Source organism: Vulpes lagopus, chromosome 17 (genome assembly GCF_018345385.1).
Source record: "Vulpes lagopus strain Blue_001 chromosome 17, ASM1834538v1, whole genome shotgun sequence".
Classification (NCBI taxonomy): domain Eukaryota; kingdom Metazoa; phylum Chordata; class Mammalia; order Carnivora; family Canidae; genus Vulpes; species Vulpes lagopus.
The window spans coordinates 3343469-3371386 of NC_054840.1; the positions used below are offsets into that span (position 1 = coordinate 3343469).

The window sequence follows — 27918 nt, forward strand, 5'->3', positions numbered from 1 at the left end:
AAACCTTTAGTATGCTTAAGATTAAATTATGCACACACAAAGGTAAATATCCAGTTTTATCTCAGATATACTAAACTAAGTCTCCAGGGGATGGGCACAGATTTTTTGCTTTATGATACACACCCCAGAAAATTCTGATGCATCAGCTGCAGAAACCATATTTTAAGAAACATTTCCTTATGTAGTTCATCCAATTAATTGCCCTTTCTACATTCTTGGGATATAATACAATGGAGACCCATTTGGGCTCTGTATCAGACACTTCTGTCAATTACTTATCTTTTCTCATAATTAGATTTTCTGGTTAAGCTGGCGAAAATTCCCAAATCAATGTAAGACAAATCAAAAAGTTGGAATGTAAAAGACTGAGATAAATGTTTTGCTCTTTTAATTAACAGAATTAAAGAAATTATGAGAAATTACAGTTCTATATTTGTTTCATGTTTTTCAAGTTTTACTTGTCATTATGCTCATTTTTTTTTTTCTGTATCTCTGAAAAGGTTTATTCATGAATACAGTCTCTTTAATACCTGTTACCATCTCACTATATTGCTACCAATTAACTTCAGGAATACACAATAGAAAATACAAAAATTATTAAAACCATATTCCCAAATTTCTCAAAATTCTTAATTAACTATAATGTTTTTAGGCATGGTGATGTCCAGAAAAGTGATGATCTTTAAGAAAATTCTACTCCAAGATAAACAATTTACAAATGATTAGTCGTACTACTGCCCAGAGCAACCCGCATTTTAATACTAAGTTAAATGATAGAGCATATGGATAACCATTGAACAGTTCTGGTGTTGTCAGCTATATAAAGCTCTATGGTTTGAAAAACTTAACATGGCTTTCTGAAAGAACCAGAAGTAAAAACATTATAGTAAATCTGGAACATTTATGATTATTATTATGTATTAGATATGTAAACTTTTACCACTAGCCTTCTTAAAAATGATTTCGTTACAAAATAAGAAAATCGTTACAGAATGACACTAATTTTGACGACTTTAAAAATGTTCACACAGCAATCACACAAGGAACGTGGATAAAAGTTTTAACGTTACATATATGACCTACCCTGAATTTAAAACATTTAACATTAAAATTACCTTTATTCCACATAAGGTAGGGGGAAAATATTTAATAATTAGAACAACTTCACCAAACCCCATGAATATATGGAGAGCAGCAAAACTGGTGATGCAACTATTTCACATAAATTCAGTGAATTATTGCCTCGAGCTATAAAGAGTATGGTAACAACAAAATAAAATAAACAGCTCCAGCTGTTAGCAAATAGAAATAGGAAGCTCTTTCATTTGTAAAAGGAAATAGCACAAATTTTCCGGTCTCTAACAAAAAAAAAGTATGGAACATTTTCTCCCATTTAAATATTTACAGTCTATTATTTTTATTATTAGGTATTTGATTAAGTAGTGAAAGTTCTTGCTATCTTTGATATTAGTAGTCCTTCTCTACAATCAGTCAAACAATCTGGGATTGTTAATAATGTGTAGGAAAGTTTGATTATACAGGAAATGGGTGGATTTTTGTAGTTACCTAGTAAACAATACTAAATCCTAGCATGCCAAACCAAAGTAGACTTTCCATCTGACAAATGAGAATGACAACTGCTTCACTCATGCATAGAGAACTTATAAACATGATATTGATTAGACTAAATTATTTGAGATTGGAACCATATCCCCCAATATGGTATTCTAACAGCTTCATCATCATCACCATCATCATTATTCAATGCAACTTGTAGTGAGATCTCTTGATGTACTGGATACATGCTGCCTATTAGAGATACAAGTGGAATTATCTATTTTGTATTGCTCTAGAAAACTGGATTTATATTAGGGATTGTAGAATGTACACTTTAAAAAAATTGTTATATATATAATATTCCCTGTAGGCCCAAAAGAGTATCAGGCCTCTCTCTAAACAAATTAAATTATACACTTATATATAATTATACACACACACACACACACACACACACACACACACACCTCCATACATTCAAAATGTATTCATATATATTTATATATATAAACAAATATAATTATATGATGTTGATGATGATGAAAAATTACTCTAGCAATGATTATTGTAACTTTTGTTTAGCCAGCCACCACTTAATCCCATTCCTGGATTACCTATAAATTTCCTTCTAAAATATAGTCAACTGATTTTTAGGAAACACTGTACTCTTCCAGCTACTAGTGATTCTGCAATATATCCACACACTCCTGATTTTATCAGTGAGTTGTATGCTTGTCAAAATCAATTTGTATTTATTCTCAAAACACTCATTTGCCATTGTATATAATACTAATAAAAAATGTGTACAAAAAGTAGTTGAATCTCTGAAAATTAGGTCAAGACCTTTAGAATAACTCAGAAAAGACAATTTAGTAAAAGATAGGATTGACAGATAATGCTGCTTTGCTAACCTAAACCCATTCCCAGATTGTTCTCCTTTCTGAGACTTCATAATGTTGGCATCAGCTAAAATAATAGCAAATTGATGTAGACATCTGGCACCATCCTCACCAATGAGACATGGACACTCATTAATTGGTGACAAGAAAAATTTGTTTTACTCATAAAGAGGGTAGATGTCTCCAGAACATGATCCTAATGTTGGGACCTGTGACACCCATTTGTGACTGCCTGTAAGGGCAAGGCCAGGAGAAATTCAGAGAGAATGTGATTATCCGAATGTCACCCATCATTTAACTCCAAACTTCTTATTTGAGAAGACAAAGGAAAGAAGGAATGAATGAGGGAAAGAAAGGAAAGATGAATAGAGGAAAGGAAGAAAAAGGAGGACATTCATTCATATAAGCCATAGGAAGATTTGTTTGGCTATTTGCAGTTGAAGTATTCCTAACCGAAACCCAATAGTGGTTAGGGAGGACCGCAAGGGGAATCCAGAAACAGTTTTCATTCCAATTGCTTCATAATTTTCTTGAGTTATGCCTCACTACGTAATCAACAATACTGCAAATCATTTGAATGTAACTAATGCAAGGAAGATAGGATATTTGGAAATCCAATCAATGGACCCCAAATATTAGTAAATAAATGTGCACTGATTCATACAGATAGATTGATACACAGATATAAAATTTAGGTATATATGCATCACTTTTTAAGACTTCTCACTTAAAATGATTTTTTCAATAAATCAACAAATGCCAGCAGTGAAAGAATCGAATAAAAGCAGCTTCCACTATATTTTAGGGAAAGAAAAATCAGTCAAAATGTCAGCAAGATTCTAAAATCAATGCCAAAATGTGAACATTGTGTATTTTCATCTCAGATTTTGGTAAAGTTGTAAATAGATAAATTGGAAGTAAATAGAAAGTCTGGAGATAAAAATTAAAATTAATGAATTTCAAAAGGTAGATTGAGATAATATGAAACAAGAATGTAAAAAAAAAAAAACCTTTAGAGCACTACAGATTATTGAGTTCTTATTACTATTAAATTCTTAAAGAATTTTAAGGAAACAATTGTTTTTGTTGATGCCTATCAAAGCAATTAGGGAGTATTTCTTGACTATTTTTTTTCTAATATTTATTGTATTATTAGAATACTAGAATTTAGAGTTAGAATTTAGGGGTGAAGGATCTAGCCCAACTGTGCAGTTTTAGTAGAAGACTAGCCTAAAATATGCCTGCAGAAAGGGTATGAAGCATTTGCTTTCATATATATATATTTTTTTAAGATTTTATTTATTCATGAGAGACATAGAGAGAGAGGCAGAGACACAGGCAGAAGGAGAAGCAGGCTCCATGCAGGGAGCCCGATGTGAGACTCGATCCTGGGTCTCCAGGATCACACCCTGGGCTGAAGGCAGCGCTAAACCACTGAGCAACCTGGGCTGTCCTTGCTTTCACATTCGACAATAGGGACTTACCTTATGAGTAAATGGATTCCTTTCTGGGGGGAACATGAGCAAATAGAAACAGTTTTTTAAATTATACATAAACCTGCCAACCTACAATTTCTGTTAGCCTCTGTTTTGTCATCAGAAGTAAGACAGAGGTAAGACTATTTCTTCATTCTATCCCAACAACCCGCTCTCCAACTTTTCTTATTTCTGGAATAACACATGCAAGTTTTTGTTTTGTGTTTTTGTTTTGTTTACCATTTTTCACTTGAAATGTCTTTGGAGGAACTGCCACCAATTCCATATGTCAGCATACCAGAATAAGAATAATAAACTTGGAGTTGACCACAGTATTTCTAAATCTAACTTATTAACCAACAGATAAGTATCTTTTCAGTTTACGATGACTCCTTGGAAATTCCCAATGTTTCTCTAGTATTTTCTTAATATAAATATTTAGTATGCATTGATGCAACCTAATATTCTATTCACTTATTTGATTCCCGTAAGTCCTGCTACTCTTTTATGTATATCTTTAGTCATGAGAATTTGTTATTTTTAAATCTGAATTGAAATGATCAGTACCAACATACTTTGGTTGAACTCTTCTTTTATGTAGTAATTACACTAGTAGCTACTATTAGGTGGAAAGCACTTATAACAAGCTAGGATCTGTTCTGGGCATTTTATGGATACACTATCTCTAACCTGCTCTACAACAAGACAAGGCAAGAATTATCACTTGTTTTAAAGATGGTTAAATGGAAGCTCAATGAGTTAAAGCATATAGATCAAAAGACAGTTATAGGATTATTCTACACATATCTTGATATCTAATACTCACTTTCCCTAAAGATATTTGAAATAGGGTCCGAAAGAAGTTTAGACATTCCTCTTATAGCCATGTTATACCTAGAGTGGTCCACAGGCTAAAAGCATCACCTACACAGAATCCCAGGACCTACTGAATGAGAATCCACACCTACGCTAGATTCTAAGTGAGTCATGGCTATATTGTGGTTTGAGAGGCCATGACGTGGAGACAACTTGCATCACCATCTGCTCAGATATCCACCTCCTTTCCATGACAGAGGATCATTTGAGTGAACATTTCTAGTCTCCTTGTTCTCTAGTTTAGCAGTCTCTAGTTTGTTCTGGCTTACACATGGTTGTATACAGGTCAGAGTATAAAGTCCATGCTTATGTGTACTAAAATGTCTTATCCTCTTAGATCTGTCTGTATTCACACTCTTGCTCAGGATCACTGACCCATTCCATAATGATTATTACAGTTATAAGTATATATAATCACTCACTCTCATTACCCACATCCGCTAGCATTTTTGCCTTTCTGACTTGCCTAGAACTGGGAGGACTCGGACTTTGTACCTGGCCAGGTAATCATTCAGGATCCACTTGATAGACTCAGATTTTCTTTCCCAAAAGATGCCAAAGCCTAAAACTGAACTTGGAATAGATGATGCCATTTGGTTTTATATCAAAGCTAGAGTCTCCAGAGCAGTTTGCCTGAAGACAGTGTGTCTGTATTTGAAAAAAGATTACTAGAAACATAGTCATTAATAAAACTTATGTCCCCAGAGCCCACTTGATGGCTGGTAACATCTGTGTATTTTAGTTAGAGGGTGAGATTTAGGCTGCTAACCACATTCTCCCCAATGCTACTAGGGTACTACAGACACAGGGCTCATATATTTCTGAGAAGCTCATCCAGCAGCATATCTCAGATAATTCATCACACATATAGTTTGAGAGTGGTTGAAAGGTTCTCCAAATTACCTGAAATTACAGTCTCTGATATTATTTGTCATATGATTGGAAAGTCTGAATACCATTGCTTTTTTTTTTTTTTTTTAAGATTCTATTTATTTATTCATGAGAGACAGAGAGACCAGCAGAGACACAGGCAGAGGGAGAAGCAGGCTGCCTGCAGGGAGCCTGATGCAGGACTCGATACCAGGACCCCAGGATCGCACCCTGAGCCAAAGGCAGATGTTCAAACACTGAGCCACCTGGTGCTCCTATTACCAGGCTGATTTAATAATTAAATAGTATTCTAGTAGGTAAAAAGAGAATGAATTCTGACCTAATTATCCATTACATTTATTTTTTCCAATATTTGACATAATAATGAGCATATACTCATAAAGTTTCACAATACCTTAGGAATATTATAGTAAGATCCCCAGAAGTGAAATTATTGAGAGGGAAAGTACAAAATTTTAAGTCATCAACATGACTTAGGTTTATGATTTACAAACTTCTAGGAAAAGATTCTTCTGGTTATACTTCATCAGCAAAATATGCCCACATACTCTTGCTATTATTGGGTTGTATAATATTTTGGTCTCTTAAAAAATGTGATAAATGAGCAAGAGCTTGAGAAAATGACAGAGTAGGAGGACCCTAAGCTCCACAATGTCCCATGTTTACAGCTAGATATCACTCACATCTTTGTAAATAAATTGGAGGGTGACCTAAAGACCGTCAAAACAAACTACAACTAAATGTGGAGAAGCTATATTGGAGGTTAGGAAGAGCAGGAAGGCAGTGGAGGGGAACAGTAGAGAGGAAGCTGCAGGTACAGGGAGGGGAGAGAAATGGGCCCTAGCACCAGGAAGCCCACTTGGGGAAGGCAAATTCCCATAATGTTTAGCTTTGAAAACCAGAGGGGCTGAATTCCATGAGTTTTTATAACCAGGTGGACTTGGTACCTGGAGATTTAGAAGTCAGTTGATTCAGCTCTAAGCAAGCCTGGAGGGCAAGTGAAAGATAGCTGAGTCGCCCCTCCCACTTAAAGAGAGAGCAATGTACAGTGAGATAACATAAAAGTGGCAGTTTACACAATACTTGAGGCAACAGGAGAGAGATCTATTTACATGGATTTTGGGACACATGGACTTCTCTGGGAGTAAAGAAGTTGAAAGAGGCCATTTCCCTTCTCCGCCCTGCAGCACAAACACAGGGCCACCTAAGGGAGGTAGTGCTGCACAGACATTTGCTACCTAACCTGCTAGCACTACACCCTGCCAAGATGTTCTACTAAGGACTCACTCTCTCCAAGTCTGATGGCCTGGCCCCTGAACTCAGCACAAATGCACCATACCCCCAGATCTGCCATTTGCCCACTCTGGGAGATCTGGCTTAAAATCAGCCACTCAGTACAAATTTTGCTAACACTGCTGCCCTGTCCTCAAGTTCCCCTGAGGCAAGCCCTTTCAGAGTTGGCCTGTCTGGGTCCCATGAATACTACAGACAGCAAGCACAGGGCACAAAGGCAGAGAGATACTGCAAAAGACTGTGTAGAAAGGAAAAACAATTCAGATACAACAGCAGGGTCCAAGCAACACACATAGGAGACTCCTCAGAAGTTGCAGGTTCTGGTGAACAGGGGATACTGCACAATAGGGAATTACAGGATCTCTTCTTCATAAAGATAGTACTTTCAAGAGCAGAATATGTAGCTGACTTTCCCAACATAGAAACCGAGGCATAGACAAAATGAGGAGAAAGAGGTATATATCACAAATGGAAAAAAAAAAAAAAAGCACGAAACCATAGCAAAAGATATAAGCAAAACAGAAATAAGTTATATGCTTTGATAAAGAATTTAAAGTAATGATCATAAAGATACTCAATGGATTTGAAAAAAAGAGTGGAGACATCAGTGAGACTCTTAACAAAGAGATAAAAAAAAATAACATTGGAGATGAAAAACTCAATAAGTGAAATTAAAAATAAAATAGATGGAATAAATAGTAGGGTAAAGGAAGCAGAGGACCATATCAGTGTGATCTGGAGGACAGAATAATAGAAGGCAAACAGGCTGAACAGATGACAGCCAAAACAGCATAATGAGAAAAGACTTCTATAAAGAACACAGCAGGGATCCCTGGGTGGCGCAGTGGTTTGGCGCCTGCCTTTGGCCCAGGGCGCGATCCTGGAGACCCGGGATCGAATCCCACATCAGGCTCCCAGTGCATGGAGCCTGCTTCTCCCTCCACCTGTGTCTCTGCCTCTCTCTCTCTCTCTGTGACTATCATAAATAAATAAAAAAAAAAAAAAAAAAAGAACACAGCAACACCATTAAGCATAATAACATTTGCATTATAGAGATACTGAAAAGAAAAGAGAGAGAAGGTGTGGTGGGAGGCAGAAATGCATTTGAAGAAGTAATAGCTGGGATCCCTGGGTGGCGCAGTGGTTTGGCGCTTGCCTTTGGCCCAGGGCGCGATCTTGGAGACCCGGGATCGAATCCCACATCAGGCTCCCGGTGCATGGAGCCTGCTTCTCCCTCTGCCTATGTCTCTGCCTCTCTCTCTCTCTGTGTGTGTGACTATCATAAATAAATAAAAATTAAAAAAAAAAAAAAAAAAAAAAAGAAGTAATAGCTGAAAATTTCCTGGGAAGGGAAACAGATCCAGCTTTAGGATGCACAGAGATCTCCCAAAAGATTCAATCAAAGGAGGTCCACATCAAGACACACAGTAATTAAAATGGAAATACATAGTAATAAAGAATTTTAAAGGTTGCAAGAGGAAACAAAAGAGAGTTACATACAAAAGAAATCCGATTAGGATATCAGCTAACTTTTCTGCAGAAACTTTGCAGGCCAGAAGAGTATGAAACAACATCTTCAAAGCATAGGAAAAATCTGCAGCTGAGAATACTCTATCCAGCAAGGCTACCATTCAGAATAGAAGGAGAGATAAAGAGTTTCCCAGACAGACAAAAGTTAAAAGAACTCATGACCACCAAACTAGTCCTACAATAAATGTTAAGGGATACTATAGGAGTGTCAGGAAAAAAGAGAGTATGAAACAAAGGAGATACAAAAACAAGAAAATTCAGTATATCTGCAAAAGAAACAAAACAAAACAAAAAATCAAGAGAAGCATAAAAAAAAAGAGATACGATATGAAATATGTGAAACATGGAAGGGAAAGGAGTAAAAAAATGGGTTCAAATAAATGGCCATCAACATAACATATGCTACTATATGAAGACAATGTTAAATATAAAGCAAACAGCAAAATAAACAAATAAAAAATTAAAAAAGCAAACGGCAATGACAAATCAAAAAGCAGTAATAGATATGTGAAAAATAAAGAGTAAGGAATCCAAGTATTTTACTAAAGAAAATCAACTAATCGTAAGAGAACAAGAGAAGAAATAGGGGAACTACAAAAACAGCATAAAACAAGTAAAAAAAAATGGCAATAAATACATACAGAGATATCAATAATTTCTTTGAATGTAAATGGATTAAACACTCTAATCAAGGGACATACAGTGACAGAAATAATTGGGGTGGGGGGAGAAACCAAGACCCATTTATCTGCTGTCTACAAAAGACTCATTTCAGATCTAAAGATGCATACAGACTAAAAGTAATGAGATGGAGAAACATTTATCATGCAAATGGGTGGGGGGAGCTGGAGTAGCTATATTTATATGGGACAAAATAGACTTTAAAAAAAAAAAAAAAAGGTTGTCCCAAGGGACCAAAAAAATACACTATACAATCATAAACAGTACAATTCAACAAGATATAGCAATTGTAAATATTTTTGTACTGAACATGGGAGCATCCAAATACATAGAACAGTTAGTAACAAATATAAAGAAATTAATCAATAGTAATACCATAATAGTAGGGGATGTCAACACCCAATTTACATCAATGGATGGGTTATTAAAGAGAAAATAACAAAAAGACAGTGGCTTTGAATGGCACATTGGACTAGATGGTCCTAGATAATCAGAACATCCTCATCCTAAAACAGCAGAAAACACATTCTTTCCAAGTGCACATGGGACATTTTCCAGAATAGTTCAAATACTAGGCCACAAAACAAGTTTCAACAAATTCAGACAGATTGAAGTCATACTATGCATCTTTTCTGACTACAGTGCTATGAAACTAGAATCAAACCACAATAAAAAATTCAGAAAATACACAAATACATGGAGATTCAATACCATGCCACTAGATGAATGGATCAACCAAGAGGGCAAAGAGGAAATTAAAAAATACAAGGAGATATATAAAAATGAAAACACAATAGTCCAAAATCTTTGACATGCTGCAAAAGCAGTTATAAACAGGATGTTTACAACCATGGAGGCCTACTTCAAGAAGCAAGAAAAAAACACAAATAAATGACATAACCTTACGTCTAAAGGAACTAGAAAAACTACAACAAATGAAACCTGAAACCAGTAGAAGGAAGGAAATAATAAAGATTAGAGCAAACATAAACAAAATAGAAACTAAAACAAAAAGAATCCAGTAGAATAGATCAATGAAACCAGGAGCTGGTTCTTTAGAAATACCAACAAAACTGAAAAACTTTTAGCCAGATTCATCAAGCAATTAATAAATGCATATAAAAATTAAAGAGACAACTCAAAATCAGAAATGAAGGTGGAGAAATAACTGGCACCACAGAGATAAAAAGATTACAAAAGAATATTATGAAAAATTATATGCAAATGAATTGGACAACCTAGAATAAATAGATATATTCCTAGAAATGCAGAACCTCCCAAAACTGAATCAGGAAGAAATAGAAAATCAGAACAGACTGATTACCAGCAATGAAACTGAATCAGTTAAAAAAAAAAAAAAACCTCTCAGCAAACAAAAGTTGAGGGCCAGATGGCTTCACAAGTAATTCCAGCAAACATTTAAGAGTTGATACTTACTCTTCTCCAACTATTCCAAAATATAGAAAAGGAAAAACAAAAACAAAACAAAAAAAAAACTTCCTAACTCATTCTACAAAGTCAGCATTACACTGATACCAAAACCAGATAAAGACATTAACAAAAAAAAAAAAAAAAAAGGAAACTACAGGTCAGTATCTCTGATGAACACAGATGCAAAAATCCTCAACAAATACTAGCAAACTGAGTTCAACAATACAGTAAAAAAAAATCATTCATCATGATCAACTGGGATTCATCTGTGGGATGCAAGGATGATTCAATATTCTCAAGTCAATCAATGTGCTACATCATATCAATTTAAAAAGGGAACAAAACCCATATAATCATTTGAGTAGATGCAGAAAAAAGCATTTGGAAAGTATAGCATTCATTCATCATAAAAATCCCCAATAATTTAGGATTAGATGAAATTTACCTCAACACAATAAAGGCCATATATGAAAAACCTACAGCTAACATCATATTCAATGGTGAAAAAATTAGTGTTTCCCCTAACACAGTAGATGTCCACTCTTACCACTATTATTTAACATGGTACTAGAAGTCCTAGCCACAGCTATCAGATCAGAGGAAGAAATAAAAGGCATTCAAATTGGTAAGGAAAAAAGTAAACATTTCACCATGTGCAGATGACATGATACTATATATACAAAACTCTAAAGACTCTGCCAAAAAAAAAAACAAAACAAAACCAAAAAAAACAAAAACAAAACAAAACAAAACAAAAAAACTACTAGAACTCATAAATGAATTCAGTAAGTCTGTAGGATACAAAATCAATATACAGAAATCCATTGCATTTTTATATATCAATAATGAAGCAACAGAAAGTAAGAAACCAACCCCATTTCCAACACACCAAAGACAATAATACACCTAGGAATACACGGAACCCAGGACATGAAAGACCTGTGCTCTGAAAACCATAAAACAGGTTAAATGTATTGAAGATGAGATAAGCAATTAGAAAGATATTCCATGCTTGTGGACTGAAAAAACAAACAAACAAACAAACAAACAAATGTTAAAATGACCATACTACCCAAAGCACTCTGGAGATTTAATGCAATTCCTGTTAAAATACCAACAACAGGGATGCGTGGGAGGCTCAGTGGTTAAGCATCTGCCCTCAGCCCAGGACATGATTCCGGGGTCCCTGCTTCTCCCTCTGCCTGTGTCTCTGCCTCTCTCTCTGTGTCTCATGAATAAAAATAAAAATCAACAACAACAACAAAACACATTCAATTTAGAAAAATAAAAAATAAAATAAAATAATAAAATAAAATAAAATAAAATAAATAAAATAAATAAAGTAAAATAAAATAAAACAAAACAAAACAAAACAAAACAAAATAAAATAAAATACTAGAACATTTTTCAGAGAACTAGAACAAACAATCCTAAAATTTGTATGGAGCCACAGAAGACCCTGAATAGCCAAAACCATCTTGAAAAATAAAAACAAAGCTGGGGGGGGGGGGGTATCAGAATTCCATATTTCAAGTTATACTACAAAGCTGTAGTAAAAAGAACAGTATGGTACTGGCAGAAAAATAGACACATAAGATCAATGGAATAAAAAAGAAAGCCCAGAAGTGAGTCCTCAATTATATGGTCAATTAACCTTTGACAAAAGAGGCAAGAACGTGCACAGGGAAAGACAGTCCCTTAAACAAATGGGGTTGGGGGAACTGGACAGCTGCTGCAAAATAATAGAACTGGACCACTGGCTTGCACCATGCACAAAGATAAACTCAAAACAGATTTAGAGCCTAGACGTGAGATGTAAAATTCTAAAAATCCCAGAAGAGAGCATAGGCAGTAATTTCTCCAATATGGACCATAGCAATTTTTTTTTTTTTTCTAGACAGATTTCCTGAGGCCACAGAAACAAAAGCAAAAATCAACTAGTGGTACTTCATCAAAATAAAAAGCTTCTCCACAGTGAAGGCAACAAGTGATAAAACTAAAAGGCAACCTACTGAATGGGAGAAGATACTTGCAAATGACACCTCTGATAAAGGTTAGTATCCAAAATATATAAAGAACTTCTATAATTCAACATTTCCCCCAAAGAAATAATTCAATTTAAAAACGGGCAGAAGATATGAAGAGACATTTCTCCAAAGAAGACATAGGCACGGTGAAACAGACCCATGAGAAGATGCTCACCACCGCTCACCCTCAGGGAAATGCGAATCAAAACCACAACGAGGTATCACTTCATACCTGTCAGGAGGGCTAAAGTCAAAAACAACACATAAGTGTTGCAAAAGATGAGGAGAAATACGAATCCTCATGCACTCTTGGCAGGAGCACAAATTGTGGGACTCCCCGGTGGCTCAGTGGTTGAGCGTCTGCCTTTGGCTCAGATCCTGAGGGTCCTGGGATCGAGTCCTGCATCGGGCTCCCTGCAAAGAGCCTGCTTCTCCCTCTGCCTGTGTCCCTGCCTCTCTCTCTCTCCATGTCCTTCATGAATAAATAAAATAAAATCTTAACCAAAAAGGAGTGCAAATTGATGCAACCAATGTGAAAAACAGTACGGAGATTCCTCTAAAAGTTAAAAATATTGGCACTGGACTGGCTCAATCGGTAAAGCACGAAACTCTTGATCTTGGGGTTGTGAGTTCAAGCCCCTTGTTGGAAATAGATTACTTAAAAAATAAAATCTTAAAAAAAATACTTTAATATCTTAAAAAAAAAACCTTTAAACATATAACTATGCAATACTGGGTTTTTATCCCCCCAAATACAAAAACATTAATGTAAGGGATACATGCATCCCGATGCTTATAGCAGCATTGCTGGCAATAACCAAACTGTGGAGGCAACCCAAGTGTCCACTGATAGATGAGCAAAGATATGGTGTGTGTATATATACGTACATACACAGAATTCAGCATTATTCGACCATCAAAAAGAATGAGATCTTGCCCTTTGCAACAATAGGGATGGAACTAGAGAATATAATGCTAAGTGACATAAGTTAGAGAAAAACAAATACCTTATAAATTCACATGAGAATTTAAGAAACAAAACAGACAATGGGAAGAAAGACAGAGACAGACAAACCAAGATACAGACACTTAATTATGGAAAATAAACTGATGGTGATGGAGGTGGGGTGGGTGGGTGAGTGGGGTGGGGGGTAGGGGGTGGGTGGGTGGTGGACCATGTAAGTGATGGGGATTCATGAGCGCACTTATCATGACGAGCATTGAGTACTCACGCTCAACTGTTGAATCACGAGATCATACACCTGAAACTAATATAACACTGTTTACAGGAATTTTATTTTATTATTATTATTTTTTATACAGGAATTTAAAAAAAATAAAAGAAAAAAGATATATGAGAAATGAGACTTTCTTGCTATTGTAATTTCCATTTGTTTATCAACCAGGTTGAAAACATCCATATGCTTTTCTTTTAGTCCCTGTATTTCTTCCTTTGTGAATTGTCTGTTCATGCCCTTTGTGTATATACTGGTTGGGATATTTACTACATTTCTCACATATTTTGGAGAAAAGGTTAATATATATATTAAACTGCTGTCATATATATGAAACTTCTATCATATATTTTACAATTTTTACTCATTTTGTTATCTACTTTTTTATATTCTCAGATTTCAAAATTTATTTCTAGTGCTTTTCTTTTGATAATGATATCTGATTTTAGAAGGTATTTCTTGAGACGCCCGGGGGGCTCAGCGGTTGAGCACCTGCCGTGAGCTCAGGGCGTGACCCTGGAGTTCCAGGATGGAGTCTTGCATCTGGCTCCCTGCATGGCACCTCCCTCCACCTGTGTCTCTGCCTCTCTCTCTGTGTCAAATAAATAAAATCTTTGGAAAAAATAATAATAAATAAATAAGTTATTTATTTATCCACCCGTCCCCTCCATAAATTCAATGTCCATTTCTATTGTTAAGTGTTCTATTAATATTTACAGTTTCTATACTTAGGAATTGTTCTATTAATTTTTCTACAGTTTACTAAAAATTTTTCCTGAGTTTAAAAGTAGCATATAGTCACTATAAAAAAAAAATGCACACATATACAAAAATGTTATGCAATTTATATGGACTCCATCACAAATGTAGTCGGTTAAAATTTTGTCATATGTCCTTCGATTATTTTTTATGATTTTTAATTTATTTGAAAGCATAGAGTATATAAATTTTAGATTACATTACAGATAATCCTATGGTATAAAAATACCACCACCCTACCCTGTACATAAAAACTTATTTCTGAATTAAGATCTTTTGTTAGACGATCAAAAGTATTGGTTAATGTTAACACGAAATTTTAAGGTTTTTAGTTTTTTGTTTCTTTTTAAGATTTTAAGGAATCTCTATATCCAATGTAGGCCTTGAACTTGCAACCTTGAGATCAAGAGATACATTCTACAGTCTGGGCCAGCCAGGCACAGCAAACTTTTAAATTTTTGAGGTACATTGCAAGATTATGCTCCAAAATGCTTATATGAACTTAGATTTCTTCTAGAAATATGCACTGTCTCATTTTCCTAACAACCACAGGTGTACTTTGTTGTATTTATTTACTAATTTGAGAGGCAAATATGCTATTTTATTTTTATTTTAGTTTCTATTTATTGTAGATTTAAAAATAATTACTTAAGGCATCTGAAATTATGTTGCTGAACTATGAGTTAAAATCCCAATTCTAAAATAAACAATATTGCAACTCTACTTTTGTCCTTTTGATCTATAATAGCATCTAATTTGGGATAGTTTATTAAATTCTACTAGTTTGACTATTCCTGTGCCAGTTACATAATATATTTTTGTTGGTGCCTTGTAAATGCTTTAATATCTGGTTGAACTAGTTTTATAGTTTCATCATTTTTTTTCCTTTTGTATTTTCTTTAATAGTCCTATCTCATGTTTTTTTTTGTTTTGGTTTGTTTTGGTTTGGTTTTTTCCCCTGAAACTTCTAAACAGATTTTGACTTTTTGATTGAAATTAAGCACATAAAACTAGTGTTTTAAATTTTGCTTAAAGAACCTACACATATTTTGCTTTCATTTTTAAGTTGTTAACCTTGTTGTTGTTTTTAGAATTTTTTTTAACAAAGATGACAGGAACATAGGAATGGTTTTGAATTTTCATTCTGTTGATTTTTTTTTTTTTTTGAGCAATTTAAGCATATGCCTTGGTACTTACTAGGAAAAAAATTAGGTTACATACAAATAATCATATTTTTATCTCTTCTCTTCCTATATTATTTGTCTTTCTTATCTCATTTCCTTAATAAAACTTAAAAAGCAATTTTTCTTATTAATAGCAAGCATCCTAGTTAACTTCTTGCCCTTTGTATATATCTTTATAGTTTTAATTTTCCCTGAGGTCTTAGTGTATTTTAATATGCCAAAAATATTTTGCTATTCTCAATTCTATCAGGAATGATCGTTAACATAACTAAATTTTTATTCCAGTGAGTGAAATATTACAATATAAGATTAATTTATATTGAAGCCACCTTTGTATTCTGGGTAAAACTCTGGTGGTATCAAAGAATTCATTTACAATATTCCTAGTTTATTTACTGATATTGCCCTAGCAGTTTAATGTTTAAAAGAAATATTCTCTTAGGATAACAGAAAAAAAAATATTTTCTTATTAATAGAAAAAATCGTATCTCCAAGAGCTAATAGCATCAATTAAGGAATAGTCAGAAAATATCTCCTTCTCTTTGACCTCCCCAAGAGCTATAGCACAAATTAAGGAATAGTCAGAAAATACCTTTTTTTTTTATTCCCCCCCAAAAGTTATTTATTGAACAAATCCCCATCACTGGATTTGACTTAGGCAACCCGATAGTGGGTGTCTCCACTTTCCTGATTTATTTTCAGCCCTGAGAGCATCATCGTAGATCAAAGCCAAGGTCCCCAGGAAGGTGACATATTCCTGGAAGTTGACCACCTGGTCCTTGCTCCCATCCAGTCCAGGTCTTCCATCAAGTAGGCAACGTCCGCATCCTGCAGCTTTGGGCCACTGGTGGGCTTTCTCTGGATTATTGCCCTCAGTTCTGCCTTGCTGGGGTGCTCCTACGCCCCCCCTGTTTGAGTATTCATGGCAAATGGCCACGTGGAAGCTGGTGGCCTGATCCAGGGGGCACGTCTTGGCTTGGTGCTGGTATCAGAGCACAGCCAGCAGGGAGTCGAAGGAGCAAGAAAATATCTTTTGAATAACTGAATTCCCCAAGTGGTTGATGTCTATATATAAAGATATTAAAGATATCAATCTTTGGTTCTCTTATATTAACTTTGTAATTATTGTTCATAGAATCAAGATAAAACAGGAGTTAATATATAACGACTTTAACCTGCTGAATGATACCTGTGCAAATACTATCTGATATTATATATATTCTAGCAAGGATTTGATGGCATATTAAGAATTTGATGTTCGTGACTCGGGTTAGGTCTTTTCTAAGTCACTGCTTCCCAGGAAAATTACCTCCAGCCACACTGGGTGTTTCATTATTCCCTTAAGCGCTGTTCTCTTCCACACTTCTCTGTTTTTATTCACACCGTGTCTTCATTCTGAAACATTCTTTCTATGCAAAATTGCACTTTTTATCTTTAAAGTTCTACCTTACAAGTTACTTCTTCAGCTTCCCCAATGAAAATACAAATTTCATATAGCTACTTTTTTTTTTTTTTTTAAGGATTTTACTTATTTATTCATGAGAGACACAGAGAGAGAGAGGCAGAGACACAGGCAGAGGGAGAAGCAGGCTCCAGGATCCTGGGATCACATCCTGAGCTGAAGGTAGAAGCGCAAAGGCTGAGCCATCCAGGGGTCCCAATATAGCCACTTTCATGCTAATTTTAATTACATGTCTCCGACACTAGATTTTGAACTTATCTAGGATGATAACAGCATCTATTTATTTTGGTGTCCCCTGGAGCCATGTACTAGGAGCTCATTAACTACTACTACTACTCAATGAATGAGTGATATATGAGACTCTTCATTATAAATTTACACTACCCCACATATTTATAAATGTATTACAATTTCAACTGAAGAACGTCTAGTATAAAAGAAAAAAAAATATTTCTCTTTGCTCCTATATTTACCTTCTGTTTTACTATGCTCCAATTGAACATTAGTACTATTGTCCTAGTTGTTATAGACCATGTTCTAGAAAGTAATGATCCACTGGCTTAAGGACATTCATAATCTCTAGCTCGTATGCAGGGTGAAGTCATGGCCCGGGCTCATATGGAGAATGCTACAGTGAACTTCCCTCTATCGAGTTCTTTTTAGAAACATTAAGGGGAAAATATCCCATGCTCACACCTGAGCTGCCAGTCCGCGGAGAGACTTGCTTTTGCATTTGCAATAAACTGAAAAGAAACTTCTTTCACAGTTGCTTTAGCATTAAGAAGAATGTCCTTTTACCCATTTGACAGAGATTTCTCATATAATCACCTGGATGTTGTTCTTAGTTAAGTGCAGGTGTTCAAGAAGAAGAGAACGGTAAGATCAGGAAAACAACAACAACAAATTAAAATAATCGACTGAATTGCGGGGAGCCTTCCTTTCTTCTTTCATGGAAATGCAAGTAATTCAGTCATGTCTTGTCAATTATTAATGTGATGTTTTTTTAATGCATGCATTATAAAATGAGATGTTCTGTGTCTTCTGGATCTGAATGTTGGATCTGAATTTAAATGTACCCTTTTCATTCATTAGAGGCAGAGAAGCAAAGATGGGGAATGAAGAGAAAGGCACGCACAGGGCAGACAATGGTGGTCAGCAGGGGAGGAGCAGGAAACTAAATGCCAGTGGTGGAATCAGATGGCTCAGGAAGCTAGGAAAACCCCACATCCCTTAGTTGGTCTCTATTTAAAACCCTAAGAGAAGCAGTCAAAAAAAGATTATAAAATAGCAAGGTTTACAAGCAATTTTGATGCCTAACAGACTAACAGCAGTTTAAAGTACGACTAGGTTACCTAATGAAAACTCAAAGAAGCATCATGAGGAATGCTATTTTTTTTTTTAAATAAAAATACCCGAAATTTTCTCATTGTAAAGTTGTTTTTGTGAAGGTTGGACAAGTCAGAGAGGTTCAGGCAAGGGGAAAAAACTACTTTGGAATTTAACAGAAGTTACCAACTACAAATAAGCCACTGTGGGAATTAGGAAGCATGCTCAGTTACGTGAGGCCCTTGCATGGAGCTGCGGTATTAATCTGCTGCTTCTCCAAAAGTCGCACCTAATATACTATAGGAAATAATTACAAAGTTTTTGAGGTTCAAGTCTAAACAAAGGGAATCGAATGCTCTTATTGTCATGCGACATTTTGAAACTGACAACACTGTAATAACTTGTGTTTTGCATTTAACCAAGCAAATAATTTGACTCAATTTATATGTTTATCTTGATACAGTAAACACAATTCAAACAGCACCATAATAATAGAGTATTTTGAAATCTATTACAATAAAACAAACCATATAATTACATATTTATGCTAGTTACTGCTAGACAATAGAACAGAAGCACAGAATACCAATGTTCAGAGCAAGGTTGGTAAACTGCATAAAAAAAAAAAAATGTCCCAAATGATTGGGGTCACTAATTCAGATTTTTCAAATGCCAGATTCTCTTTTAGGGTCACGTTCTAAAAGAAGCAAGTCAATTATTTTCTTTTAATTGTAGATTGACAACTTTGGCTAGAGTAAAAGCTACAGCTAAACAACTCTGTAGGTAGCAAAGAGGGAATATATTTAATCAACAACAGATGAAGTGAAAGTCTGCTATTTGAACTAAAGACGGATGCACTCACTGACAACAGCAGTCTACTTCACTATCGTAATTGAATGATATCCTATTTTATCTTTCTACTTTTTGATTCTATCTTTTCTTTGTTTTCGTCCAACCTCAACTGGCCCTTCAACTGTCAGTCAGATTGATATTACTCCATAATACGTTTTTAAATTTAAATCCATTGAGCTGATTTAACAATAAAATAACACAAAAAAAACAAACTCAGTTCTCTGAAATAGGATCTAAAGTATACTTTATAATCATAATCCATGAATGAAAAACAAAACGAGATCCCTGGGTGGCTCAGCAGTTTAGCACCACCTTTGGCCCAGGGTGTGATCCTGGGGAGCCAGGATGGAGTCCCACATTGGGCTCCCTCCATGGAGCCTGGTTCTCCCTCTGCCTGTGTCTCTGCCTCTCTCTGTCTCTGTGTCTCTCATGAATAAATAAAATCTTTAAAGAAAAAAAAAAAAAACATTCCTATTACAATTTTTAATTATTCAGTCAATAGTATAAAGTCCTGATGGACAAAATGAAATCAGCCAAGATCCTAAACAATTAGTTTTGAATGCAGGACCCTCACCACCAAGCCCTGTAAATGCACGTCCTCAATTACTGTGACTGCAACAGCAGTGACTATTGCCCAAAATTACACTTTGAAGAATAGGTTACATACGGTCAATACATTCATAAACATCACCATTTGCTTTGCATTTGGTACCATTTAAATATTAACATACTGACAGTCCAGAAAAGAAAATAGTGTAATGCTGCTAGGTTTCATGGAACTATTTCTGAGTATTAAAGATGGTATTTCCTAGACTTTACCATATTACTTCAATCTTAATTGGATTCTATGGTAGTTTTAATGCAAACATATCATATTAGATTACTGTGCCTCTTGCCAGATTTTTAAATTTGAAAATGAGTGTCTATATTGCTAAAATTAATTCAGATTGAGACTTCCAGATGTTTATATATGTGCACAGGTGTCTACTCCCCCCCCCCCGTTCCATATCCCATTAAAAATGAATAATAGTATATAAGAATAAAAGAAACCTTACATGTGGGCCCCAAACCAAGAAACGGTGCCATTCCTAAACCAGAAACATCAAAGTTTTTCAACAGTAGTGGAACTAGGCTAAAGAAGACACCTTGGGTCAATCATCTGAGCCACTTCAGAGTAAAGTTATTTTGCCTGAGAAATAAGTGGAGTAGGTTTTTGGTTGATTTCCACAAAAATCTCTTCACTCAAAGAGATTGGAGATGAGAAAAGACTGAACTTGAATCCACCAGACTCCACACTGATGGATTGGTTTTCACTGTTGCTCACTGGCTCCATTTGGAAGCATCTATTCCACGAAGTACCAAAGACCATTTGAAATGCCAGTGGCTAGAGCAAGCAAAAAACTGGCATGGGGTTGGCAACGTGCAGTGAAGGGCCGATGTAAAGTTCTAGTAAAGAACACCGGGCACCACACCATCCTGTCTGTAGTGTGGGGTATTTATCATGCTGTGAACACAGGAAGTCTGTCGGTGTCCAGAGAGACAATTTAGAAGAAAGACTTCAATTTCCGAGTTGCACACTCTGTACCTATCTTCCATAGTTTGGGAAATAATGAAATGCAATATGAGCGGAGAACACTCCAATCGTGGACCAAACTTATTGACACAGTCAGATGTTTGAGGAGAATCTGCAATGCAAGAAACTGCAAAGGAACAGTCTGCAGAGTCAGAGCTACTGGAGGCCTATGAAGCATTTATATCAAGAGATTAAAAAATAAATTTTCGTTCACGGTTAAAGTAAGATTTAACAGGATACTGTATCAGAGAAGGCAAAGCAAGCAGTAATAGAAATGTAACAACACATGACCAGAAATAATTAACTGTTTGGGATAAAAATGATCCTTTTCAAATTTAAAACTGTAATGGATACAGTGATTAATTAACACATTGAATACTACAGAAAATCAAAGCAGTGCACCAGAAGACAAGCTCAAGGAATTCTCCCAGAACTCACAGGAAAAACAACAGAGAGCACTGATGCAAATAATCGATTAGACTCCTGGAAGGTGTAGGAAGATCACACCTACTTCCAGGAGAACCATAAAAAAAAGGAAAAAAATCTGAAATCAACCCTCTCCAAATTTCAGAAAGACACCTAAGTGTCTAAATTTAAATGCCTAAGTTCCCTCCAACAGCTGAACAATTGGAAAGTAGAATTATCACTGCAAATTTATGAATTTCAAGACAAAAGGAAAACCCCTCAAATTGTCTATGCTTGAAACAAAAGGCAGACTTACCTCAAATCCTGCTCTGTGTTACTCAAAACCACAAACCACTTAAGTAATGTCATCAAAGGTTTTGGGGGAAAATATTTATTATCCAGTCAAGAGTATTCATATGAGAAGGCAAAAGAGTATATTTGTAGTAAATGCAAGCAAGGTAGGCTAAACACATTCTATTCAGTATAAATAATATTATTCTGTAACCACATGGGAGATAAAATAATGAAATAAAATTGCCATCATGATATGAAAGTATAAACTGCTTGACATTGAAATAGAACAAAATGTAAATGATTATTTTTAGTTATAAAAAATAACCCTTGCAAATCTCAAAAATTAGTCTTGAAAAAAATAACCAGATGTAAATATGAAAAATAAGAATTCAAAAAAGTAAAGCAAATTTAGCAATCAAGACTACATGAATGAGGGGTACCTGGGTAGTGCAGTCGGTCGACCACCTGGCTCTCGGTTTCAGCTCAGGTCATCATCTCAGAGGCCTGAGATCGAGTCCCTTGTCACCAGGCTCTACCCTTAGCCTGGAGTCTGCTTAAAACTCTTTCTCCCTCTCCCCCTGCTTGCTTGCTCTCTCTCTCTCTCTCTCTCTCTCCCTCAACTAAATAAATAAATTTTAAGGAGAGACTACATGAATGAAACTGCAAGTGATACAATGAAGGGAAGGGAAGGATAATCTACTTGGATAGTAGATAATATATCCAATACAGAAAATGACCATGAAAAAGAAAGAAAATGACAATGATGGCAGCACATAGCAAAATTCCACCTGAGATCACCCCTTTAAGTCCTTTATAATTTTAAACATAAAAATTATGTCGAAAAATGACTGCAAAGAAGTGAAATAATAGGAGCAGAAGAAGTAATATTATCACATTTTGTTACAAAATAAAATAGAGGAGACCAAGTAAATTCAGGGACAGAACTGCTCTGGGTTCTCACTTAGAACGGAACTCGTCAAAGATGTACCACGGAAACAGGAAATGTGTCGTGTCATCGAATACAATTCAAAACTAATTTTTATGGGGTACCTGGGTGGCACAGTCAGTTAAGAGGTGTAGGACTCGGTTTGGGCTCAGGCCATGATCTCAGGGTCCTGAGATCGAGTCCTATGTGGGGCTCTGTGCTCAGCAAAGAGGATAATTGAGTCTCTCTCTCTCTGCTCCCCCTCAAGTTCACTCTCACACACTTTCTCTCTCAATCTTTAAATCTCTTTTGTGACTATGTAATTAGATTAATACTGATAAAAATAAATTTTATCAGGGTCCAAAGAACATGTTTGTTTTTTTTTTTTTTTTTTTTTTCTGGAGCCTTTGAACTTTAATATAAGCTTCTTGAAGGAAATGTTCATGTCTCATATGCTTTGGCAGGGTATATAGCACATGCTGAACACTCGAGCACTTGAGGGATTGAATGAAAATCCATTATAATAACCATTTAAACTTATTTTCATGTGCTTCTTTACAAAGGTGAGTCTATAATCTGGGAGACATCACATTTAAATTCATTTAAAAGTGATTTGGTTATGCATTTGTTCAGGGCACGTATCCTTTAAAGATTAAAAAAAAGCTAATTTTATGCTGCATTTATAGACCATTAGTTATATTTACCGAATGCTTAACAAGCAATAGCCCAAGTGCTGAGGGCTAAATCTCCATGAGTGGAACATATGACAGCAGGTCATTGTGCTTTCTACATGTTACATTTCAAACTACAAATATGACAAACTTTCTTTGGGGGAAAAAAAAACTGCCCCTTTTCTTCTCTTCTCTACACAAAGCAAGAGTGATCTTTTCAAAACATGAATCAGCTCATGACACGGCCTTACTTTTTAAACCTTCTAATGACTTCCCATTATACTTAGGATCTAATTCAAACTTCTAAGGCCGCAAAACCCTCTATTACCCGGCCACTGCCTCCTCTTTCACCTCATCATCTCATAGCTTTTTTGCCCTTGTTCACAACATTCCAGACTCCCTGACATTCTTTTTCTCCCTCAAAAACTTTCAGAGACTTAGCTCTTACAATTTTCTCTGCCAGGGACCCTTTTTCCTACGTGCTTCACATTGCCGGTTTCTTTCCATCACTTAGGGTTCAGGTCAAGTATTACATCTTCTAAGAGGGCCACCCTGACAATCCTATCTAAAGATCCCTCTCTGACCCATGACCCTATTATATTTTCCTAACACTGATCACCCACTGATATAATCTCATGCTTCTGTAGTTTTATCTGTTAATTGTCTATCTCCCTTCTGTGACATTCCATTAAAATGCAAGCTCCATGTGAGACATTTTATGTATTGCTCACCACTGGCCCCACATCTAGAACAATGGAAGGTGCTCAAAAAAATATCTTTGAAAAAAAAAATATCTTTGAATAGATGAATGTGGAAGTCTTTCTGCCCTTTTCAAATATTTTTTTTTAATTTTTATTTATTTATGATAGGCACACAGTGAGAGAGAGAGAGAGGCAGAGACACAGGCAGAGGGAGAAGCAGGCTCCATGCACCGGGAGCCCGATGTGGGATTCGATCCCGGGTCTCCAGGATCGCGCCCTGGGCCAAAGGCAGGCGCCAAACCGCTGCGCCACCCAGGGATCCCTCTTTCTGCCCTTTTAACTTAAGCCCAGAAAATAAATGGCAAGGGTACATTTGAGGAATGCATATGGTAGCCTATTAATAAAGATATTAATCAATCTATATAATAATAATCATGCTTGCTCGGGAAGCAACCCTTTAGTATTTAAATGATGATGACACTGATCAGAAGATTAACCAAGATTTAAATCAAGTTTAATTAATTAGACACAGTGCTCAGTGTTGTTGAGCTGCCACCAACAAAGATGTTTGAAGCAAACTTCTAGTGTTATAATTAGCGACCTTTTCCATGGCATTTGCCAAAATACTATTAGTGGTGGAAATCACACTGCATAGACCTTAGCCAAAGAGCAGATTGAAACTGGAAGCTCTTTACATAAGGCTTCATGATCAGGGTTTTGGAACTAATTGAAGACAGAGATATAGTTTAGTAATTACAGTAGAGACATAGTTATTTTTTTTTTAAGATTTTATTTATTTATTCATGAGAGACACACGGAGAGAGGCAGAGACACAGGCAGAGGGAGAAGCAGGCTCCGTGCAGGGAGCCCGACGCGGGACTCGATCCCGGGACCCCGAGGTCACAACCTGGGCCGAAGGCAGATGCTCAACCACTGAGCCACCCAGGCATCCCTGAGGCATAGTTCAATATACTTTGTATATTTGTCTGTTGTCTATTTGGTTGGTGGGTTTAAAAAGGAAGGCAGAGGAGGTGGAGAACGTTTAAGATATTGCCAAAGGGATCAGTAGAAACGGAATGATAATACAAAAGGGGAAGTGAATGAGTGAAATTCACGTCAGCTGGAGTCCAGCTGAGACTTACATTTGAAATAGTTAATTTTCTGTCACTCAATTTGACTACTATCTACACCTAGAAGCTCTCATCCTTTCCTAATAGTCTTCTAGATGCACAGGAAAAAAAAAATAGGCTTTTACATTTGTATTTGTATTTCTAATCATTAAGGTAGACTTCGGCATCAGGTGAATATGGCTATCCTGCAATACTGATAAAATCGGTCACCTTCAATGGGTACCTTAGGTCGTTATCAATATTTAAATATATAAAGACATCCATAGCAAGTTATTTATTGTGTGTGTTTAAATAATTGTTTCATGTATATAGTGTTGGAAGGAAGGAAAAGGAAAAGGAAAAGGAAAAGGAAAAGGAAAAGGAAAAGGAAAAGGTAAATCTAACCTACCTGCAATCACTGACTAAAGCCTATTTTTAAAGCTCTCTAGGGACACCTGGGTGGCTCCATCAGTTCAGCAGCCAACTCTTGATTTCAGCTCAGGTCATGATCTTAGGATCATGAGATGAGGCTCAGGGTCAGGCTCCATGCTGGGTGTGGAGCCCACTTAGGATGCTCTCTCTCCCTCTTCCTCTGCCCCTCCCTCAAGCTCATGCACACACACTCTCTAAAATATTAATTTTTTTTTTCTATACTGTTTGCATACTTTTGCATTTTTATTAAGAATTCCCCACAAAGACACAGAGAAAGAAATTATGTTGATTATGAAAGTCCGTAGCAAATAAGACATCTGAATTTCGAATTCAGATGTCTTACATAAATATAGAGGAGAATATCATGTATTCTATATCACCCTAGATCCAAAAAGACAAGTTTCCAGAATTATTTCCCTAAATCTATTAAACTTTGGGGGGGGGGGGGAAGAAAGAACCAAATGTTGTGCTTATGCCTAAAACTTATCACTGTAAAGGTATTCTCAATGAGTATAACTGTTTATATAATTCTATTATTTAATTCACATATGTTAATTCACCAAAACTAACATAGCTGAAAACGGAGATGCAACAGCAAACCGAAAAGGTAAGAAAAACAAATCCATTTTTCCTTCTATCTCTTTTGAAATCTTTTTGTTTTTTTTCCCTCTTATTTCTTTGGACCCTAATTTGCAGAGGAACATTCCTGAGACAAGCAACATTAGGAGGTGTTCAAATATTTACTAAGTACCAGAGCACCTGGGTGGTTCAATTGTTGAGCATCTGCCTTCGACTCAGGGCATAATCCCAGGGTCCTAGGATCAAGTCCTGCATTGGGCTCCCCGCAAGGAGCCTGCTTCTTCCCCTGCCTGTGTCTCTGCCTCTCTGCCTGTGTCTCTCATGAATAAATATATTTTTTAAAATACATATATATTATATATATATTAAACATATATACACATCTATTAAGTACCTAACATATGCTGATGATTATTCTTGGAGTTTGGGATACAACAGAAATAAAACATACAAAGACACTGTCCTCGTGGAGTACAGTTGGATAGATGAAAGACAAATTATAAACAGACAACATAATGAACCAATAAATAATAAACAACAATGAAAAGTATTTATTTAAGTTTGGCACAAACTAATCAAATAACCAAATTGGACCAGAAACATTAATGTGTTTAATAATGGTGTGATGCCTAAAACCCTACTAAGGCTAGTATATTATATAGTGTTCATCATAGATTCCTCCTAAAACGCAAAATTAATTAATTAATTAATTAAAATTTAAAAAGCCTAAATTCCAGAACACATCTAAACACATCTAGTCCCAAAGATTTTGGATAAGAGATTGCAGACTTAATATAAAAAGTAGAATGGGAAATGGAGATTACAATTTTAAACAGATGGTCAAGATAGGCCATGTGAGCTGGGTTGATTAGTGTTCTCACTTCCCCCATACATATGTCCACCTGGAACACATGATGGTGACCTTATTTGGAAATAGGCTCATTGCAGAAGTAATTAATTTATGGATCTTGAGATAGGATCATCCTGGATTTAGATTTAGGGTCAGTACTTTATCTAATGACAGATGACCTTATAAGAGAAAGACAGAGGGAGATTTGGGGCAAAGTTACACAAAGATGAAGGCCATATGAAGATGGCAGCAGAGATTGGAGCTATGCAGCTACAAGCTAAGGAGAGACAAGGGATGCCCCAGAATCTGGAAGAGAGGCCTGAAGTGGCTTCTCCCTTAGGGCCGTCAGAAGGAGCCAACCAACCCTATTGCTATAGATGAATATCTGTGTCTCCCCCTCTCCACCCTCCGCTCCCCACCATAATTCAGACCTTGAAGCCTCTAATCCCCAGTGTGATGGTATCTGGAGGTGGGGACATCGAGAGGTCATGAGGGTGGATCCTCATGAATGGCATTAGTGCCCTTATGAAGGGGATTCCTGGGAGTCCCCTCACCCATTCTGCATGTGAGGCCACAGTAAGAAGACAGTGGTCTGTGAACCAGAGAGGAATCTGCCCATGCCTTGATCTCAGACTTCCCAGCCTCCAGGACTGTGAGAGATAAACTTCTATTGTTTATAAACCAGCCATGCTACGGCATTTTGTTATAGTGGCCTAAACAGACTAAGACACCTATCAACACATTGTTTTCAGATTTCTGACTTTCAGAACTGAGAGAATAAATGTCTTTTAAGCTCCCAATGTGTTAGAGCAGCCCTAAGAAACTAATACACCTAATTAAGAAAGTAACATTTGAGCAAAGGCGAAGAAGGTGAAGGAGTCAAGCCAAGCAGACGTCTTTG

General features: G+C 36.0%; 1 protein-coding gene and 1 pseudogene across 7 annotated transcripts in view; both read right to left on the bottom strand.

Annotated features, from left to right (window-relative positions):
• NAALADL2 (N-acetylated alpha-linked acidic dipeptidase like 2) overlaps nucleotides 1-27918 on the bottom strand; it is a 1267271-nt gene that overhangs the window by 829417 nt on the left and 409936 nt on the right. The window lies entirely within an intron of this gene.
• Nucleotides 13811-27496, bottom strand: LOC121477439 (annotated as a pseudogene).